The 20,918-nt window shown below is 46.2% G+C and overlaps 2 protein-coding genes across 12 annotated transcripts in view; one reads left to right on the top strand and one right to left on the bottom strand.

The window, feature by feature from the left end:
* FHIP1B (FHF complex subunit HOOK interacting protein 1B) overlaps positions 1-8,833 on the top strand; it is a 421,115-nt gene extending 412,282 nt beyond the window's left edge. Inside the window, exon 14 of the mRNA XM_069808747.1 lies at positions 8,821-8,833. The gene's annotated coding sequence lies outside the window, so the exon portion shown is untranslated. The remainder of the gene's footprint in view (positions 1-8,820) is intronic.
* STIM1 (stromal interaction molecule 1) overlaps positions 1-20,918 on the bottom strand; it is a 102,067-nt gene that overhangs the window by 76,640 nt on the left and 4,509 nt on the right. The gene's annotated exons all lie outside the window — the stretch shown is intronic.

Genomic DNA, 20,918 nt, shown 5'->3' with positions numbered 1-20,918 from the left:
CAGACATGAGTCAGCCACTCCAGTCAGCCACAGCCCACGGTACGCTGCTTTGAATGCTGACTGCTGTGCACGGTGATGCAAAACTAATAATTATTATTTTTTAAGTGAAAGAAAAATTGCTACAAGTCAGGAAACCACATAATGGATGAGTGAGTCATTCTTGCCTGAAAGATTTGAGACGCCAAAGAAAGCTAGGAAGAAATCAAAGAAAAAACCCACAGTCTTTCTACCATTCCATCTCATCATCTTTGACCCAAGGAAGCAGTTACTGCAGCAGTGCTTGCCCAAAGCCAAGGATTTCCAGTCCCCAGCTCTTGGCACTCTGGTACATGATACACACTGCAAAAAGAAGAGTTCAAGATACGTAATTTCATGTTGCAAATGGAAGCAAAAATTTTGGTAACTTTCAGAAGGTGGCAGAGAAATATATAACTCCTCTCTTGCTCTCAGAAAGTATTTATTGATAAATGCCGAATACCTAATACAAACATATTTCTAATTTTATTATTCAGGCAAGACCAGAACAGTATTTAACTCAAGGCTAGTGAAAGTTACCCTCAAAGCAATACATTATACAATAAAGATGTCAATTAAAATTACAGAATCATAGAATCATAAAATCATGATCATGGAACAACGCCGGTCAGAAGGGACCTCTGGAGCTCATCCAGGTTCAACTGCCTGAAGCAGCTCTAAATCAGATCAAGTTGCTCAGCATGGAGACCCCACAACCCCTCTGGGCCCCCTCTGGTATTTGACTACTCTTACAGTAATTTCCCCCCCCCCCCCCCTACATCTGGTCAGGGTTCGCTGTGTTGCAGTCTGTGTGTGCTGCTTTCCTACCAGCACCGAGCACCTCTGGGAAGGGTCTGGCTCCATCTCTGGGCACTGCGATGGGGTGGCTGCAGACAGCAGTGAGGGCTCCCTGTGCCCTCCTCTGCCCCAGGCTGAACCACCCCGGCCCCAGAGCCACCACAGTGGCTCTGCTAGACTCACACCAGCACGTCCACATCTCTTCTGTACTGGGGAGCCCCAACGTGCACTGAGACAAGACGGGGCACCATTATTTGGTACAGGGCAACCTGCTGCAGATGACCGTCCGTGAGCAGGGTTTGGAGAGCATGGCCTCCAGAGGTGCTGCCAAACTGCAACACTGATTTGAAAGCAGCTTCTTGCTCCTGTGCTCTCTTTAGCTTCTCAGATGATCCAGACAAGCATATCTAATGGTCACCCCTGACAATGCAACTAATGAACATACCAGTAAGCAAGGGTAGGATATGGGCATAACCAGATGAGCAGTAATTACACCATGCAAAAATCTGCTCTATTTACAGCAATTACATATGCCATGTGAACCACAGCAACTTCAGCAGAAGGGGCCTCTAGAGTTTATCTGCTTCAACCTCCCCAGCAAAGCAGGGCCGACTTAGATGTGCTTGCTCGTGGCCCCATCCAGTTGAGTTCTGGTATCTCCAAGGCCAGAGGTTCCACCACCTCTTTCAGTCCCAGTTTCAATGCCTGACTACCTTTGTTATGAAAATGTATCCCTAATATCTAATCAGAAATTCCCCTGCTGTGATTTGTGTTCACTGCCTCTCACCCTATCCTTGCAAATCTGAGAAGAGTCTCACTCCATCTTCTCTCTGTCCTCCCATTGCATAAATTAGGGACCTGCTTTTATGATTTAAAGTATTTAATCCTAACTTGTCAAAATTAAAATCACTTCTAACAGGAAAAAGATCATCCTCTTTAGCAAGAGCTTTCTATAAAGGACTTGCACTTCAAGGCTGAACTGGTTTCTTGCTTATTAGTATTTCATTCAGCTTGTGCAGTTAGTGGGACCGGGCATCTCCCAGTCTAGCAGAGAGGAGTTGTAAGTCATGTTCATAATGCTGGAAGGAAGTAAATCACCCACTCCATAGAAACTATCTTTCTATTCTTCCTCTCTTATCTCTTGCTTATTTTTTAACAGGATGTGAAAAGAGATAAGAGAAGCAGCATCTTAGGTTTATGCACCTGCAAGTGGATGCCCATTTTCCCAGCTACCCTGAGCAGCCTGTAAAGCAGAGTTTTCCTGCACAGCTGGATGCACATGAGCCATAAAGACAACAACTTCAGGAAGAGAAAATAGCCATGAATTTCTCCTAAAAGCCAAGTGTGCCTGCCCACACAGGTACCACAAACTAAAGGTGCTGAGGAAGATGTAAAGCAACTTTAAGTAAAATGTGTTTGCTTCAGAGATGAACTAACCCCTTGCTGGATTCAACCTTACCACACACAGCCCACGGTGGGTGCACACATACCATACCACTGACGGATTGCTTCCAGTCCAAAGCACTGCTGCCTTACATTTCCCACTGCACAGAAAGGGTAGGAAAAGGTGAGCCCACTTACTGTAATTGGAGGACGAAACCCTTTAATCTTGGTTCTCCTTGGTTAGGCTAGCAAGCAGATCTGCAGGCAGCAGCTCTAATGCTCCAACCAAGCCTTTCTTTCAAGGCTTGATTTCTGCCAAGATTTGACATCTCAATGGTGAAGCAATCAGACCCAAACAGCTCCTCTGGCCAGAGACGGTTCACGCTAATATATTCCCATTACGTTTTATTGAATTTTCTATTCATTACTTTGGGGAGTTTCCTTAAGAATTTAAAGAGATTTCCAGTAAGAGTAGCATGGGAGTGGAGGGTTTCTGAAATTACCTTCACACATTTACGAGATGGATAGCACAGAATTGACCCAAAGGCCAGGCTTACATCCCAAGTGCCTCGATCAGCTACATCTCACCAATAGTCAACACCTGGGCCAAAGCGAAGTTTCTAGAACCATTGCTTTATAGGGGCTTTTTCAGTGGTGTCCTTTTCTTCTGCTCTTCCTTCCAGAACCCCCCTGCCCCTGAGCCAAAATCCCATCTATCTTGTCTTCACAGACTCAGAGGACAGCTGAAGGAGCAAATTGCCCCAGGAGGAAAAGCTTCACAAGTGGACAAGCCAGAAGGACCTCTTGCATGCACTGCCTGTCCTCCTCCTCTCCCAACAGCCCAGGAACTGAGGACTCCCTATAGTCCCTTCACAGACAAGCTTCTGCATAATTAATTCAAGCAAAGCAGCACCATTCCCATGCTGCCATACAAGGACAGCTTCTCCCAATTTTAACCTTATTTATCCCTTGTGTGTCTCACCAAGAACTGATGATTTAAATTTTCACAGAAACTCTAGAGAGCAGAAAACACGGTGACAACAGCCTTTGCTCACAGTGCCCTTTCAGAGACAGCATACACTCCCCCTCTGTGTGCCTTTTCTATAGCGGGAAGGAATCAGCTGCTGCTTGCAAATAAACCACCATGTGGGATAACTGCACTGTTGCATCCAGCAAGCTCATTGGAAACACATTCCTGTAGTTTAAAACATTTTCTCATTTACGAGACTTTTTTTTTTTTCCTCCTGAAAGCAGCAAAGTCTTTCTCTCCCATTTAAGAACACAACTCTTCAACAGAACAAGGCCACGCTATCTTGAGATGCTGCCCGCCATCACAGTGCCCACAGGCAGACCTAGCAGGAAAATGCCATTCTGCAAAAACACATATTAATTATTAGACCTCAAGAGTAGTATGCAACTGTTAGCTTGACTTCTTCAGGAAAAAAAAACCCTTCCTGGTCATCCTGCTAGCCTCCTACTTCTCCAAACTCAACCAAAGAAACGTCTCGTATATAATTCTCTAACACTTTCCGTGAGGATCAGGACACCAGTGAAGGGGGGACCCGAGGCCAGCAGGCACGCACAGGCTACCCACGGTCCCAGCAGATGGTAGAGGACAAAGCTGACAGCATGGGGTAGGAAGGGGAAGAGGGTGGGGAGAGGAAAGCAGGAGGAAGAGGAGGAAGAGGAGGAAGCAGCTCATGAACAAAGAACACGAATCTGCAGAAACCCCAAGTTTCATTACTCTTGGTGCTCACAGACCCATTCAATTTTACACACACGACGGCGACAGTTGGGAACCCCAGTACAAGAACAAGATCCTGGATGCGTCAGGCTCCACCTAGAAGTGCTCTTAGCAATGCAATTCTACCAGATTTCACAGTTAACGTGTTAAAATAGCAACAAAAGGAGCAAGGGATAGAGGTAAATGGAGAAGAAAGCAACACCACTCTGCATGAAAAGCTACAGAGCATTCACAAAGCTCCCGTCCCGTGAGAGGAGGATCCCAACCTCCCCATGGCAGCCCTGCAGGGTAGGGAAAAGGCTCTTCCCGGACAGCCCAGTACATTTTTTTCCGCTGATTGTAACCATAAAGGATCCACCTAACCCCTGCGTACTTCACTTCCCCTGTGACTAGTTACTGCCAGGTGACGATGCTCAGTATGTGGCACAGCAGAACATAAAAAGCAGCAATTAGGAGGAACAACAGTGGCAAAAATTAAAATAAATCTCTTTATTAGTAGGTAAAGATTATTTGCATCAGGGAAACAATCCCCCCCCCCCCCCATCAGCCAAACATGTTACTCGAGCAAAGAAAAAGCACTTTGGGTTACGTCAGCTCCGAGGCCAGCTTCCCCATAAACTCAAACGGCACTCGCCCATCGGAAGCAACACAGGGAGGGAGGAAGCTGACTGCCAGCCTGGCCTCCTACCAACAGTGATCCACCGCTGGAAAACACTGCACTGGTGACTGGCAGGAAAAACAGACAGCTTGGGAGGAGGCAGAGCCATGCTTTCCTGTCCCTGGGTGTACCCTCCCTCCTTAAAAACCCAGTCACGGATTATGAAAATACACAGTGATGATGACAAGCAAGTAGCCCTGACACGGCATGCTGCAAGTAGATCCAGGAGAAAAGCATTTCTCAGATGTGACCTGCAAACAGCAACAATCCTAAGCATGCTGTTATGAGGCAGGCATTCCTAAATTATAATTCTTCTGCCCCAAAGTAAGAGCTGCCATCTTTGAATACAAAGGAAAAATAAAAAAAATAAACCCCCACATTGAGCAGTACTGCTGCATAGGTGCAGGAAGGCATGTGTTGGCACAATGCTGCTGAGCGTGGCCACCACGCTGTCAGTAAATCTGGCCTGCCCAGCTGGAAGCTGAGCTGATGCCACCTCACTAATAAAGGTTGTTACTGGGGGGGAAAAAAAAAAAAAAAAAAAAGCCATCCCAGTTCAAGCAAAAAAAAAAGTCTTGAAATGACTCATTGAGGAACATGGGTTAAATTGGATATTTTATGCCCTGCTTTGCTATGCTGGAAAATGGAAATGCTGCTTTGAAGGACAAAGCGGGGAGGTTCACACCTGCAAAGCACTTTGACAAATAATACATTTAATAAAGTGACTTTTTTCTGTAGGTGACCAGCGAAAGAGGAACTTTATAGAATAGTATGCTGACTAAGAGCGCCAAAACTATGAGGCTCCTCATTCCAGAGGGGTCCCAGCAGTGCTGACGGCACTCTGCCTGGGGCAGCAGAAGGTGACACACAACCCACGAGATGCCTGCGCTGCTGCCGCCGCCACCTCTACGTTATAAAACCAGAGGACTGCAAGGCTGGCTGGCTTCCCTGATCGAACATCCACATCAAACACACAGACCTCAGCCGGCTGTTCCGAGCAAAACTCATCAGCGTTACACCAGCAGCCAGCTCACAGACCACCACCACCACGCCGAGACCTCCCCCGGCCCCAGGGCCATGCAAGACCGACTGCTTCTGCAGAGCACCAAACTGCCAGGGGTATGGGAGCAGGCGCTGCCAAAACCAGGAGGGAAGGAGGAAATGCTTTTCAGCAACGGCAAGCTGTTATTCAGTCAGCTCAGCATCTTTTGAAACCTTGCCCTTAGCTTGAAAAAACGCTACTGAAACTCCAAGGGGCAAGCTCCCAAGCCTGGCTTGCCTGCAGATCAGAGGACAGCATGGCCATTAGCACTTTCCAGAACAGCAGCATGATCACAAACCACTTCTGCTCCTTCCCCCAAGACGGTCTTTCAAAAATCTTCAAGGCTATCCGCAGTAATAAAATGGCTTTAAAAGGCAAGCTGACAACTCATTGGACAATGTGGTCCTCATCTACACACAGGGAAGAGTTTCAGCATGATGCAATCCATGTTAATGTTCAGCATTTTAAAGCAACATTGTTGTGTAAGTAAAAAACACAAGGAAGAGACCAGAAAATGCCGAATTCTTCCTTAGCACAGCTCTGTTACTAACACAGCTGTTGTTCCACTGACTTTGTTAAATTACATTGTTGAATCCTCCCTGAGACTACCCAAAGCCTACCCTGCACGTATGTTTTCAGTGCAACCTAGCAGTGTAGAAGCTGCTGAAAATATGACCCATCCTTGTACATTTGACCAGATATTAGGGTTCAGCCACAGTATGGCAGCTCACCTTTTTCCCCATCATTTTTAAGCCATGATTTAGCTGCTGTCTGCACTGTTGCTTCCCACTAAGCAGACCGAAGAGCCAATGTCACGGGTTTTACAACACGCTGTTGTCCAAAGCGCAGCCACGCTCCTGCAGAGATGAGCGGATAGGATGCAGTTTTAAGTTAAATTAAAGCAGAAGAGAGAGGCTATTTTCCAAACAACAGTCAGCTGGGCTGTCAGACTGCAACAGCCCAACAACCACAGGGCAGCACGTTAACGCAGCACTCGGGGGCTTTTAATCCAGACCAAGGCTCCATTTGGCTTACGCTGCGCAGCACAGCGCAAAAGCCATTACTGCTGCATTTGACCACAGAGCCCCGGCAGTAATTTGAAGAAGATGCACGAATTAAGGAAATGCCAAAGGAAGCAAGAGATGCCTTAGTCAAAGACTGCAGCCAGGGCATTTCATGAACTTGGCCTGAATCCCCCCAGGACAGAGAGCATCCCACCACCACCTCAGACTCAGACCATCTCCAACCTTCAGGGGTTCGGCAACTCAAACCACACAACCCCACGCAGCAATCATTATTTATCTTTACCTTTTGTTTTCTCCACAAGTCTTAACGGCTTACAGGTAACACAGACCATCAGAGCAAACGCCGTGTATTGTGGAGAAATCCTCTTTTCACCTTCCCATAAGGCTGAGCATTACTAATACATTTTATCCCTGTTATAGCTTTGCAGTACATGCATGTATACATTTTACTGTACTTTGTCAAAGTGAACACTTACCACACATGTGTGGTACGATAGGTGTTAGATGTGCTATTTAAACCTGCACAATGGTTAATTTACTTACTAGCTCCTGAACTCCCAGCTAGCTTTCAGAACAGAAACTATGTGATCAATCTCTCTTCGTAACTTCCAAGTGCCAAGGATGGAAAGTGCCATTCAAAGCCACCCCAGGCACAAAGCCAGAAGACCGGAGTTGAGTTTGACCCCATTCATCATTATTTCAGCTGAACAAACAGTATCTTTTCCATAACTATTTATTCGGTAAGAAATGCGCCCCACAGAGTTCCAATGAGAAGGATAAATCACGTACGATTTAGGAAGGGAACAGGAGAGCCTGATGTGAGAAATGCCCGAGCTTTGGTCCCTGAAGGAAGAGGCCCAGGCGTGCTTCCACGGCACAGCAGGTGCTTGGGCATGCAGAGCAGCACAAGGAGGGCAAAAAAATAAATTAAGTGGAGTTGTTCTTCGGCAGTCCATAAATCCTCCACGCAGAAGGGTTTACAATTCAGGTACAAAGGTACAAGACCCTTGCATCGCTAAGCACTAACCAGCCTCTGGTTAAGGAATGATTCCCAGCAGAACTTTATATTTGGGTTGGGATTACAGAAATTATTTTCCCTCCCCCTCACATACCTTCCCACATGTGTGGGTGCCTGCAGCGCAGCTTACAGTGGGCAGGCCACTGAATCAGAAATTAGAAATGGAAGAGACATATGCGGTCATCAAGGCCAGCTCGCTGCCACAGCAAGATGCTCTTGGCAGGGTGACCCTGCTCCTCACCAGTGCCCATGCTCTGTGTCCTCTTGGCCACGCCAGCAGCAGCCGCAACATGTACCAGGGGCTGGCTACGCTTTAATGGGAATATCATTTACTAGAACAGTCTCCTTAGAATAACAATATTCTTATCAAGGAGATTGCTTTGAACTTTAAAGCCCCTACGGCAAAGCACTTCAAGTGTTGAAAAGACAGAATATAAATTTCAAGTTGAATCAGACAGCAGCTTATAACAGTTTATGACCAACATGAGTAATCACCTTCAGTGTCCATTAACTGCATTCAGAAACAGAACACTTAATTTATGTTTAAGTTAATTATAGACTACTACAGCTTCCACTGATAGAAGAGGCTATTTAAGCTATGTACTTCTAAATTAGAAAAAACAGTCGTGACTTACTTTAAAAAATTATTATTCCAAAACACATACAGGAGGGACCATGACTTTCTGCATGGCATAAACCACCAAACTCAAGAAAGACAGTAGCTTTCAGTATCCAAATTAAAAATAAAAACATTGTAATTACTGCACAAACATGAAGAGACTAAAAGAACAATATTATTGTCAAAGACAGCTTAAAAATAGTTAAATCCTAACAGAAACATGCATCTGGTCTCTTCTTGAAAGAGACACAAAGAAGGTAATTACAATGACATGGCCAACAGTGCCAGTGACTGCCCTGCTCTCATCCATAAACAATGAAGATTTTATGGATATGGGGCTGGACTATTCAGTGGAAAATGTACCCACTCTGTTTAGAGAGTTATGGGGGAGCTGCAGCAAAACTGGCTTCTGGTCCTGTTAAAACAAAGATTTCAGCCTCAGCAGTGTCTGTGCTCCAGGCAGCACTTAAAAAGAAAGAAATGCATGAAATCTTAACCCCAACTTTGATTAACGCCAGGCTGCGGGGCCCCTGCTACAGCAGCTGGCTTTGCTCAGCGCAGCCACAGTTCCGAAAAGCCTCTGAGCATACTTCTTTAGTTTTGCCATGGCTCAAGTGGTCGGCAAACCCCTCAGACACGCTGATGGTGGGTGCCCACCAAGGGGAGGCTCATGGCCCTCGTTTGCCTTCCAGAGTTTGCCGCAAGAGATTAATAACAGAGGCGGGCACCTGAGCAGACACCCATTTGCCTCTCCTTTGGGGAAAACTGCCGCTCATCAGCCAGTATTTCTGTTTGAATGAGAGCAGAGTCCCTCCAACCCATCCCAGCCGTTCCCACTCCCCAGCTCACCCGGCCACAGGGCTGACCAGGCTGGTGCTGTAATGGGGAAGCTCAATTTGCCAAATTTTTGGCAACTTCACTGGGGGGAAAAAAAACATTTGTAGCCTGAAAAAATAAGGCAAATTTTTTCAGCACATCAGGTGACCTGTAAAGAAAAAAAAAAAAAAAAAAAAGGATGTATTGTGTTTCTCCTTATAAACTCTGTCCTGTCAAAGCCTTTTGACCAGTACAAGCACAGGACCATTGCCACCGGATGTGCTGGCAATATCTATTTCCCAAGATCAGAACCATCACCTCTACAGCATTTCCACACACCCTGAGCCAGGAAACAAGTGACTAAGTTTAGCAATCATTAGGCTACTGATAAATCTCTTCTAAGTCCCTTTCATCTTCTAGAGCCATACCTTGAAGGCAGCAGATCATTAAGCATCTGAGAAGCACCAGCAAAGCCAAACTATCACAGTTTTAGCAGCTTTTACTCTCTGGGCTTTTTACCAGCTATTATGGCATCCACAGAAGTGGAAAAGAGTTGTAGTGCTCATCTTCAGGCCACTGCATCGCACACACAACCCATTTGCCTCGTTACACAGGAACACGTTGAGGGAGAAGGAGCATCTTCAGCTTGGCTGCACTCCCTCTGTGCAGCCTCCAGCCTGAAACAGTCTTTGGTGGGGCGACGTCCTACTCTCAGCCGGCCAAGGCTGCTGTTCCCTTTGGCTGTCTGATGAAAATACAGTTTCTTTTTTTTTATTAAGCAGTTGTATTTGATGATAGGAGCTCTGAAAAAAGACTGCTTGCTTTACAATGACCTACAAAGAACTATACATTTACCCTGTATCTGATTTTTTTAAAGTCATCATCAGTGAGTGGTAATTCCTCGCAGCTCTCCCAGAGAGACACTGTCTCTGTGGGGACCAGAGGAACACCAGCACCAGGATCTGAGCAATAACACGGGTACATTAGACTGAAAAACAAAATAATCTATCAGTGCTTAAAATTCTGGGTTATTTTTGTTCTGCTGTACTGGATCAGGGTTACGTTGATTCATTATTCAGCATCAGCTACATTCAAGTTAAAGAATTCTGTTTACAAAAGGCATAACTTTGGCTACCAGTAAAATTCTCTGCCAAATCCTAATACAAATACATAGGTGTTTCAGGAATACAAGTCCAGACTCCCCTGAATCTTTTTTAGTACTAGGAGAAGAGATGCTCTAGCCTCTTAACTCTTCAGGCAGAAAATATTACCTCCAGCATCAGCATAAAGGGTAAAAGGTGCCGTGAGCTTTCCTCCTCTGCTTCAAATTGGGCAACTTTTCTGCAGTTTCCCGATCCTGCATCAACAGTCCCCTCCACTAAAAAGTCTCCTTTCTCACGTTCTGCACTGAAGCCTTCATGTGCCCTTTTACCAATACTTACGTGAAGACTATTGAATGATAAAACCTTTTGCTTCCTTCTTTCCGATGCAAATTTTCTCTTTTTATTACGACATTGTATTCTGGTGCATTGTCCAAGAAACCACATAACTGTATTTGCAGTATATACCTGGTTTGCCACAAGTAAGCAAACCTTCATTAGGAGCTTGGTAATTTCAGAAGAATTTAGGCAATATCAAAAAAAGGAGACCTCACATCATCCGCACACACTGTTCCCATGCAAACACTACGTGGAGATAAGCATAGAGACAAGGCAGCTGTAAAATGGGTTTATAATGGCAGTAACTACTGTTCATTTATGTTTTGAATAAATAATGGCAAGCTACTGGAAGACAACTGCAATTAAAAGTAATGCAATTGAAGAGAATGCACTCTCTAGCATTAATTACAATTCTGTGGAATTTTTTTTTTTTATCTTTCTTGGGACTGGTATCAGCACCAGCCAGCTCTCATGCCTAATTGCAGGAGAGGTCTAGAGCAGTGAGAAGTGAGGACCTTCTCTGGATGTGTGCCAGCTGCAGGAATCTCCCGGTCCACCCAATCAACAGCCCACGTACGTTCAGAGGCGGGCACCTGCGTGCCCGTGAGCGAGGAGCATCCCTGCTGCCATACTGGAGGGAGGGCGGCCTCGGCAGCAGGTATGAACAAAGGCCCGTTGGCTTTTCCTGCAGTTCTCATCCACAGACACACCAGCTAAAGCTATTATGGATGAGAACTTAGATAAAAAATTATATCAGAAACACTGGATTTTCCTCCTTGGACACAGCAGCAGAGCTGTACCTCCACGGGAGGCCACACAGCAGTCACATCAAACACCCTGACTGTCAGATGCACGTTTAAAGGGCTGCCCAGCTCTGCAAAGCTCAAACCCACAACACAAACTGTTTTCTGCAAACCCTCTTCGTATGAAGGAGCAAGAAAACAGGCACAAAAATGTCATCAAAACAAAGGGAAAACCTTCCTCTCAGAAATCCACATCCTGAAAGGACACACAGCTGCTGACCACCTCGTCAGTCAGAACTTGCCTTTGGCAACCCTTTCCTTCTTGCTGGCTAACAAACACTTTGCACCCCAACCCAAACCTTTCCTCTGCCTTCACAAAGGGATTTGCTGAACCATCATCGACAAGAAGCCTACTTTTGGCTATTAAGGTTCAAATACTGGATTTCTATTCTGTTTCTAGATTAGCATAAATATAGCGGGTCTGAGATGCCCAATGCCACTAGTGACAGCTTCCAGAAAGAAACACAGCGTGTTGCCTGGCCCCACCGTGAAATCTGAATGCAGGGTAATGAGCAAGGCACAGCATGTCACTTCCCCCCATGAGCACAGCCTGGGGAAAGCGTTTATTCACAACCACTTGCTGCTTCTCCATCTGGATACATTTCTGAAGGTGTGGGAGAGATTCTGTGAAGGTAGCTGACCCAGCAGACAAACAGATTCACATCAAGGTGCTAAATTTACTTTACAAGCCAACACAGATTTCCATGAACTCCCCCATTACAAATCGCGTTGTAGCTGTGCCCAGGAAATGATGGATGTCCCACAGGCTGGGCCACCAAGCTGACATTTGTGAGAGGGTTCAAGTCCCTGCTCTGCCAGATGACTTCCTGCATGACAATGATTATCTCTGCACTTTAATCCTTCAATTGAAATAAGACTAGTGCTTCCACATCCTACAGTATTATGAGGTTAAATATACTAGAGATCGCAAGGAACTCTGAGGTGTTTGAAGTGACATTCATTCCCAGTGCAGTTGTTTGGCAGACACTGGAAAGAACCACCTTTGCTCACAGGTCCTCTCTGGACTTTAACCAAGGAGCAAGAGTTGGGTTTGTTTTAAAAATTAATCTCACCTGAGTGAATGGCAGTTTGAGAGCTTTTCCCAACCCCAAAGGAATCACAAGTACAATTGCAAGTGAACAAATTACACATTTATGATTGGAATAAGGAAGAGGTGGGGTGAAACATCCCCCTCCTCTCGCATCTCGGGCAACCTCCACCGCGGTACAGATGCTCTCGGCATGAACCAAGAGCGGTACAGCCCACGTCCCCACAGTTCCAGCGAGGCCGCACTACTCACTGGCTTTGCTGCTGCTTCTCCTACACAGAGCCCACCGAAGCTGGTTCTAGCCAAGGTGCCGGATCCTCCCCGCACTCCCAGCCTCAGCTTCTCAGGAGGGTGACAGGGCAACCGTAATGCCGGGATTTGGGGCTCTCTGTGCTCAGGGTATCTGTGAAGAGACTGAGTGTTTTTCTAACAAAAGACCTAAGCGGTGCAAACAGACCAGACCAGAAAATAGCCAAAGGCTACTGAAAAGAGGAAAGGCTGGGGTGAGCCCCTCCCCACTGGGGAGCCTGCTGGGGCAAGCAGTACACCTCCTTATAGCACAGTCACAGGGAACAGAGAAGCATCTCAGACATTTCACCTTGTTAGGCTGAGTGGCTGAAAATAGCCACAAGATGAAAAACAAACCAGTTGGACAACTTATCCAAACCGTAATGCTAAAGCAAACACTGAGCAGCAAGCTGGAGGCAGGGTGCAGGACAAAAACTGAGCTGTCTTCTGACTTGAGCTCTCGGTGCATGGAGCTCCAGAGTGGTGTCAGAAGACAGTGCCACTTGTCACTACAAAAGGGACATCTCACCTAGTGCCGGCTGCTTAAGCTCCCTCCATAGCCCATGGAAAGGAACCGGTACCTCTGGAGAGCCATTCCTCCACCTAACACAGGTAGATGAAACAACCATTTGAAGATATCCATCTCTGCAGTGATGGCACAGGAATACTAGACATTTAGATTAAGATACAGCTTCTAAATGACAAACTCAAAGGGTTGAACCTCACCCTTACTAAGTCATGTAAGCATGAAACTTCTTCTCCTTGCCCAAGGCAGGGGGGAAGCGGCAGAAAAAGTAACAAGAGATCCCACCTCCCTCTTTTCATACCAACAGCTGTAAGCAAAACTTTTGTAGAATTCCTCCTGCTGTCTGCAGCATCAGAGAGGTACACAGAGTGCCCCCAAATATCCCTTTCCACCTCTTTTCTTTTTTAATGATACAACAAATTAAAACAAATGAGAAACAGGAAAACCTGTTTATCTAGAAAACACAGAGCACAAATCTTCAGGAAACGGCATGGCCCACGAGAAACCACCAAGAACAGCACCATCCTGGGCGTGCCATGCCACGGGATGCTCGGCGGCCACGGTACTACCTGCATCCGACACAGCCCTGCATCTCCTCCGGCTGCACAAAGAGACCACGGAGCCTGCTGCTCCAGCCCAGGCAGCGTGTTTCACAACTGCAGAAGCCCCACTGCCCCCTCAGCAGCTGCCGAGAGCTTTTTGGATGGCTGAACGATTTCCAAAGGTTCGCATTATGACAACAAATGAATCGGTCTGCCCCAGTACAGAGACAAACCTCCAGGAGCAGTTTCAGCGAGCACTAAAAGAAATCACAAGCAGGATGGTGCTCCCACGGTTCTTAGACACACCGAGGCTCCACAGGACTGGAAGCACTCCTCTGGTTTCCAGCGATCACAGCCATGGCCAAGTGACCCTGGCACCTCTGTGCTCTGCCAGGGCCAGGAGGACGGCACCTGATGGGGGGCAAGGACAGCACCTATCACTGCCCCACTGAGAGGTCCCTCTGCCTGCAGGGCTGCTGGGTGCGTTGCCATCACCATTCTCAGAAATGCGTCAGCATCTTCAAAGTTAGTTTTCACACTCCCCAGTTTCACACCTCCTTGGAGCATCTCCTCCTTTATTCAGAGGGCCTCCAGGACACAGCTTAATTAAACGACTCTTCCTAAAGCAAGCCAAGCTGCAGGAGTGCCATTTCAAGCCACCACTCCTGTTGGAGGCTGAGGAACCTCTTCATCTTCCCAGCGTGGTGGCAGAGGGTTGCAGCTCACACCTCTTGGGACACCCACAGCCAAAGCCAGCCTGGGGGCTCCCTGCCACATGGCCCAGCTGGCAGAAAGGGTTTCCAGTGCCTTTTGCCTTGAGGTTTGTGATGGCATCCCAGGTCACCTCCGGGGGGGGGGGGAAGCTAGGAACCTAAATAGCCACGCTCCCCCTCGGAGACCTACACCAGCAAATCCCTGCCAAGTTTCAGCAAGCTGCAATGAACCGGCCCATGCCCTCCTGTGCAGACGGGCATATCTAGATGTGCAAGGGTTCACAAATCACGCAGCTAACAGCATGGGCACAGACAAGTTGTTCTTGCCTGATCTTTTCCACGGTTTTAAAAGAAAAAACATTTCTACTCCTCATTTTGTAGTTTAAAGAACATATACACTTTGAAATAACAAGGAATACTGAATTGCTATCTCCTTTCCAAAACACTCAGAGATGATCTTTAATCAACCATTTTCACATAAACGCTTTATTCCTGATTAATTTTTACTTCTTACAAGCTCAATGCCACTGATGAAGGGTCACACTCTGATCCAGCTGTAGAAATATCAAAAAGAGGAGAGAGGTTAAAGGCTCCATGAGGACCTGCACAGCCTGTTAACACCATCACTTTTTTCCTTCAGCAATAAGCTGTAACAACCACCACTAGTCCTCAGTGCTGGCTGACATCCTCAGCAGGTAGGGAGAGCCATTGCATGCAAGATTAAGAAGGAATAATACTTCAACAGGCTGACTGTTCTGGAGGTTATCCTCACCATACTTGAAACCCTGGAGCTTTTCAATAATAAGCACAAGTCCTCCAGGCCAGCACAAGATGACATACTTTGATTTTTGCCTTAAAACTGCAAAGCAGCTAGGATGAAAAAACACTCAGGCAGCATTAATAATAGCAGCTACTTGGAAAATAATATTTTCAGAAATTATTTCTCCCCCCCCAAAAAATCAGGTTTTATTCTGCATCTGTCTGTCTATATCAAGGAAAAAACCAACCTTTTTTCTTCGCCTTACTCACACATTAATTATGTACTGGCACTCTTACAAATCTAAACATACGCATTGCTTAGCAGCTTTAATCCTGAATTATTTCTCCCTTTCCTGCAATACAGAGCTTAACTTGACTAGCAAAGGGGCAGACCATTCAAACAAGCAAGCTGTTCATTTGTAATTCAGACGAGGAACATTCTTAAAGTTCTCATGTTTATTATGTTTCTATCCTCTGAGAATCGCAAAATTTCAGGCACCAGAGCTCAAAACCTGAAGGAATGAATTAAACTGACCTTAAAACTCTGCCCTTCAGGGAAAAAAATGTAAGAAATACTTAGGTACAAAAATAGCATCTTTTCTTGCAAAACATGCGGCACGAGCATGTGTTTGTTAACAAACATAACTGTTTCCCATCCAATTGCTACTGCTTCTGCTTTCTGAAGGCTGGCTGGGATCGGTAAAGCTGCCTGTGATTTCCAAGCCCTAGAAGAGGTGAAGGGACAGTGCAATTAAAACAATGTAGTAGAGCTCCTTGGTAGGTAGGATAAAGTGTGCTTACAAAGAAGCGCTGCATTTGCCTCGATCATGCAGACATCTCTTATAGCAAAAGTTAGCAACGTATATATACTTGCCAGACAAAGAGGCAACAGCTCACACTGGTGAGAGAGCAGCTTCAAGGAACACTTGGTGGTTCCCAAACTCAGCCTGCACAGATGTCTGTGATACACAGCAAGCTAATGCATTTTCCAAAGTGGAAAAAATAGGTTACTTAAAAATAGGTCCATAATCCAAACAAGCATCCTGATACTATTTCATAAAGATAAAACAAACAAGCATAGACAATTCATGTACAAAAACATGCGCAGTTATCTTAATAACTTCCTTATGTTCCTCTGATGATTTTCATATCGATTGTAGAGGTGGGTACTTCATCCTGTCACTGCCAGTAAAAACAAATATTTCAACTGGGCACAGTCGTGCCATCGCGCCGGCTCCCCAGGTGATAGGGGGGACGGCATAGAAAAACTCACCTCAATACACAGCTGCACCGACTCCACTCTGGCAGCTAAGAGGTTGATATTTATTTAGTTTTAGTAAGTTAAAAGAATAATTCACTGAAAACACTTCCACCTTGGTGCCCAACACTCAGCTCCCAGGTGAGCCACACTGGCACAATGCTGGTTTTTAACACACAGGCTCACAGTTTGAGGCAGAAGCTTCTCAAGGCTCACATGTGCTGCAGGAGTAACAGAGCAATGGCTTAATTAAAGAGTCCATTGTCTATGCCTGCCTGAGGACCACCATCAATTGCTAAAATATGAACCAGAGTTACGAAGGTGCCAGAAAATTAATCACACAGAACTGCAGGGGCTGATTAAAATGAAGGGAAAGGAAAAATTAAAGTCTGCCAGAGGGACCCACTTGGATCAGATCACACAAGCAAAGGCAGACGGGTCAGCAAGGCAGCCAATGCCTACACATGCATAACACATCTCAAACTCCAGAAGCAAACTGAAGTCCTTAGGGTGGGATGTAGGGAAACAGAAGGTCCCGAAGGCTGTACTCTGTAACAGGGAGAGAGCATAAAAGAGGCCAAAAAGCCACGTTATTAATAGCACTTGACCACGATATAATGAAGGGTGATCTAATCTCCTTCTCCAGCCACAGACCGGAGGGACTCCCAGCTCGCGCTGCAGACCTTCACCCAAACACCAGTTAAGGCCCTGTCTCCCATTTCCAGCACATAGTCCTGCCTTAGCAGGTATCTGCACTGCGGTTCAATGCAGCCAGACCACCCAGGGAAAACATACCCCACCAGGTAACAAGGGGGCTCATTCCAGCAGGAATCCTAGAGCTGCCCCAGCAAGAACCACAACGGCCCAGTCTCTGGCTTGCTCTGCCTGCTTAGGAGTTTATTTTTCCCTATATAGCTTTCTTTTTAAAGCAAAGGTAATTAACGAAGTAAACCGTTTTTTCAACACTAATAGGTTGTGCCATTAGGACTTTCAAAAACAAAACGCAAGGCTGGTTACATTCAAGCAGCTGAAGGCAGCAAAAGGGTAACCAAGCTCAGCGCTGAATCTGGGCTTGGAGAACTACAAGGGGACAAGTGCCACCGCCAACACCTTTTTTTAATCAGTGAAGCCTCCACGTTGAATAAGCAGAAGCAGAATTTTTAGAAGCAGAGGGATAACCACATGGAAAACTTTTGCTTTTTAAGCAGCTGCTAACGCACCCTCCTTTTAACAAACAAATCAACGTGGAATTACACCAGGATGCCCTTTTACTTCCATTCCCTCGCCAAAAACCAGGCAGATCTTGAAACAAAACTCAGGGCACGCTACCGCAGTTCCCCCTGCAGTTCCAGTCTAAAGCACAGCGTGCACCGGACAGACATCTGTCCCCTACCCAGAGGAAGGGGAGGTGAGAGCACTCAGCAAGAAGAGAATTAACGATGTACTAATATACACCAAGTCAGTAGCCCAGGAGCCAAACACAAACCGAGCAGGCAAGAAAAGCACTTTTTTTTTTTTTCATTCTTACTCCTTTTCAGGTGAGGCATACTCCGTTTCATCACGACCACTGAAGTATCACAGACCGTGCCAGCCACACCATAAGGGATGTCAGAAGGCTTCATCACACATTTGTTTCATTCCCTTCTGAGAGGAAAGGAGGGACAGGAGGATTGCTCCTTTGGACTGCCCGCGTGTGAGCACGTGTATACATGTATCCCTGCCTCACCTTCGGAAAGGCCAAAGCAAAAGGCACAGTTGTGAGGTGCGGCCCTGAGAAAAGAGGATTGGTTGGGCAATGAAGACACCAAAAAGGCTCAACAACCCCATTCAGCCTCTGTTTCCAGTCACATGCAAGGTCTGTTTTCTCCCCCAGGCATCTCCGGGACACTGGGGTTCGGCAGGATGCAAGTTACCCAGACCCCTGCTCTAATGCTCAGGTCTGAGCTCTGACAGCTCAGCCTCCCCCACCTGCGCTTTCCAGGCAGTCAAAGTCACACTTTTCTCTCCCACTGGGATGTGGTGAGGGCAAAGGCCATAAGTAGCTTGCAAAGTCTGAACACAAGCTTTATATGTACTTGCACCAGCACAACTCCCAAGAAAACAAATACCCCAGAGAGCTCACCTCCGCCACTTCTTTGCTCCAGCCTCACGACAGCAGAGAGCATCCCGGCAGCAGCACTGCGAGCTCCACCAGCAATGCTGCCCATTTGAAAATAGTACCTGGGAGGAACACCAGGCATGAAGAAAATTGCTTTTCAAAGTAATAAATAAATAAATATCAGAAAAAGAAAAAAATCCACACTAATCCAGCTGAGCATCTCTCCAAGTTTCTGGGCCAACACAGGGAACAGAATCAGCAGCCAGGAGCCAGGAGCTCCCCAGCAGCACTACCAGCCCGAACGCATGCCCATCCAGCCCCGCTCCTCTTCTATACAAGGCTGCACACTTTTGATGCCAAAAGACAGTAACTTCTCCAGCTCTCAGAATGGTGATTCCTCAAGATGAGTTTCATTCCTAAACGACGTAAAGGCTGTGCAATCCACTGAGGTTTCCAATCAAACTGGTAAAGAACATTGACTATTTCCTGGCAGAGTTTTCCAAGTACTTCCCAGAACTACTCCCTTGCCCAGCCTGAAACTGCCACTCACATGCAACTTCTACTCGGTGAAAGTGCATACCTAGAAAGACTTAACTGCAGTTAAAGCAAAAGGCACAGTAGCAAAATCCTTCTAGTCCTGGAGACAAAGACTCCTTTAAGAAGCATTTCACTGTAAAGCAAGAAAAGCATAACAGGTCATTGTATTTCACGAACTCCTCCAGGTCTGTGGGAAAGACGGGGTTGTAAGAGTTACTGCAGGGAAGGTGCGTTCTGACAAGCCAGGTCGTGTACCTCCTCGAGGCTGCAGGCCAGGGTAGGCTACAGGAGGATTTAGAGGCTTCCAGCACACTAATACGGCGGATGAAATCCTGCAGTGGTTCTGTTTACACAGCACCGAGAGGTTAACGAACATCAGAGAGCAGCCAGATCAATGGTATCTCAATTAGCTGCTTGTATCTTACCACCACTGATTTTATGCTGATCTCCTGACTTCAAAAGATAAGACTTTTTCTAAAGGCAACTCATAAAAGCAGTGGATGAAATCAGAGGTTCTGGCAAAGGAATAGAGGACAAATGTAGAGTTTGGCATCACGGTGGGTGACGTAAACTTCAGCACCATGAAATAAATGCACTAACATAATGTTTCATTAACTAAGCAACTAGAGATGATAGCATTTAAATTGGTAAAGAAGTAACCATCCATTTGTGTTCCCACCTTGCAAGATTACTGCATCAAGCTTTCAAAAGACACCAAGTCCACATTCTCTTCATATGTCAAAAGATTTCACTGCAAGTTCAAAGTCCAAAACCGATCACTTTCCTAGCTAGAGATTTTTTAGCAAAGGATTAGCTTTCAATAAAACCCTGCTTCTTCAAATGACAAGTATAGGAGCTCTAAACCGCAGTGCTCCAACACAGCATACTCATCCAGAATTCCCCCCCCCCCCCATCAAATTATTCACTAGTTAGAAGCTTGTGGTTGTAACCCCCCTTCATCATGCTTATTTTGTTAAACGTTGATGTTCCATGTTTTTATGTGTAGCTTAGGCTCAAAGTGCCACAGACATAGTAACTCTGAGGGTATGCATTCAGGTTTTCTTCTTATTATCATCTTAATATTTTTATAACTTATGTTCTGGTAACGCACCGAACCCCCCCACCTGCAGCAAGAATCCCACGTGTTAAAACACCACTTGAACAAGAGCAAAGACAACTCCAGAAATCTAGTGATGGAGGAATCAAGACAGGGAAGCAGGAGACAGGTGCAGGGAGAATGACAAAGGAAGGGAAAGAGGAATTGTTGTGCCTTGGCATAAGTAAATGCCAAACCCTGCCCTGTGCCACCACCACACCAGAGGGTCCAGCCCCTCGGGCTCTGGCTCCCGGGCGCAGCGCTGCCTGGGCACACAAGGTTCACGTGGCCCAGAGAATGGGTCAGCCTCACCACGCTAGCCAGAGCCCATCTTTCAACTGCTGCAGGAAAGACAGACAGGGAAAATCCACACCAGGATCCCTAGTCTGTCTCGGTGATGCCAGAATGGGAACCCAAACGAGACCCCAGACCTCAAGCACGGGCAGAGTGTGGCAGATACAGCCCCACATCCCTGTGGATCCAAGATCACAGAAAATAATCTCAATATGAAATGAAATAAGGCTCTGGGGAATGCAGACTTGTACTATTTCCACATTATTGTATGGAGATGGAGCAGGTATGAATCTAGCAAAGCAGACAGCAGTAGATGAAAGGTATCACAATTAAGGGAACCAGGAATGAAGCCCAGTCATCCAAAGTCTGGCCCCTTAACAGTCAGTTTTCCTTGGATCT

The sequence above is a fragment of the Haliaeetus albicilla genome, chromosome 20 (genome assembly GCF_947461875.1).
Source record: "Haliaeetus albicilla chromosome 20, bHalAlb1.1, whole genome shotgun sequence".
Taxonomy (NCBI): domain Eukaryota; kingdom Metazoa; phylum Chordata; class Aves; order Accipitriformes; family Accipitridae; genus Haliaeetus; species Haliaeetus albicilla.
This window is presented reverse-complemented; position numbering and strand designations above follow the sequence as displayed.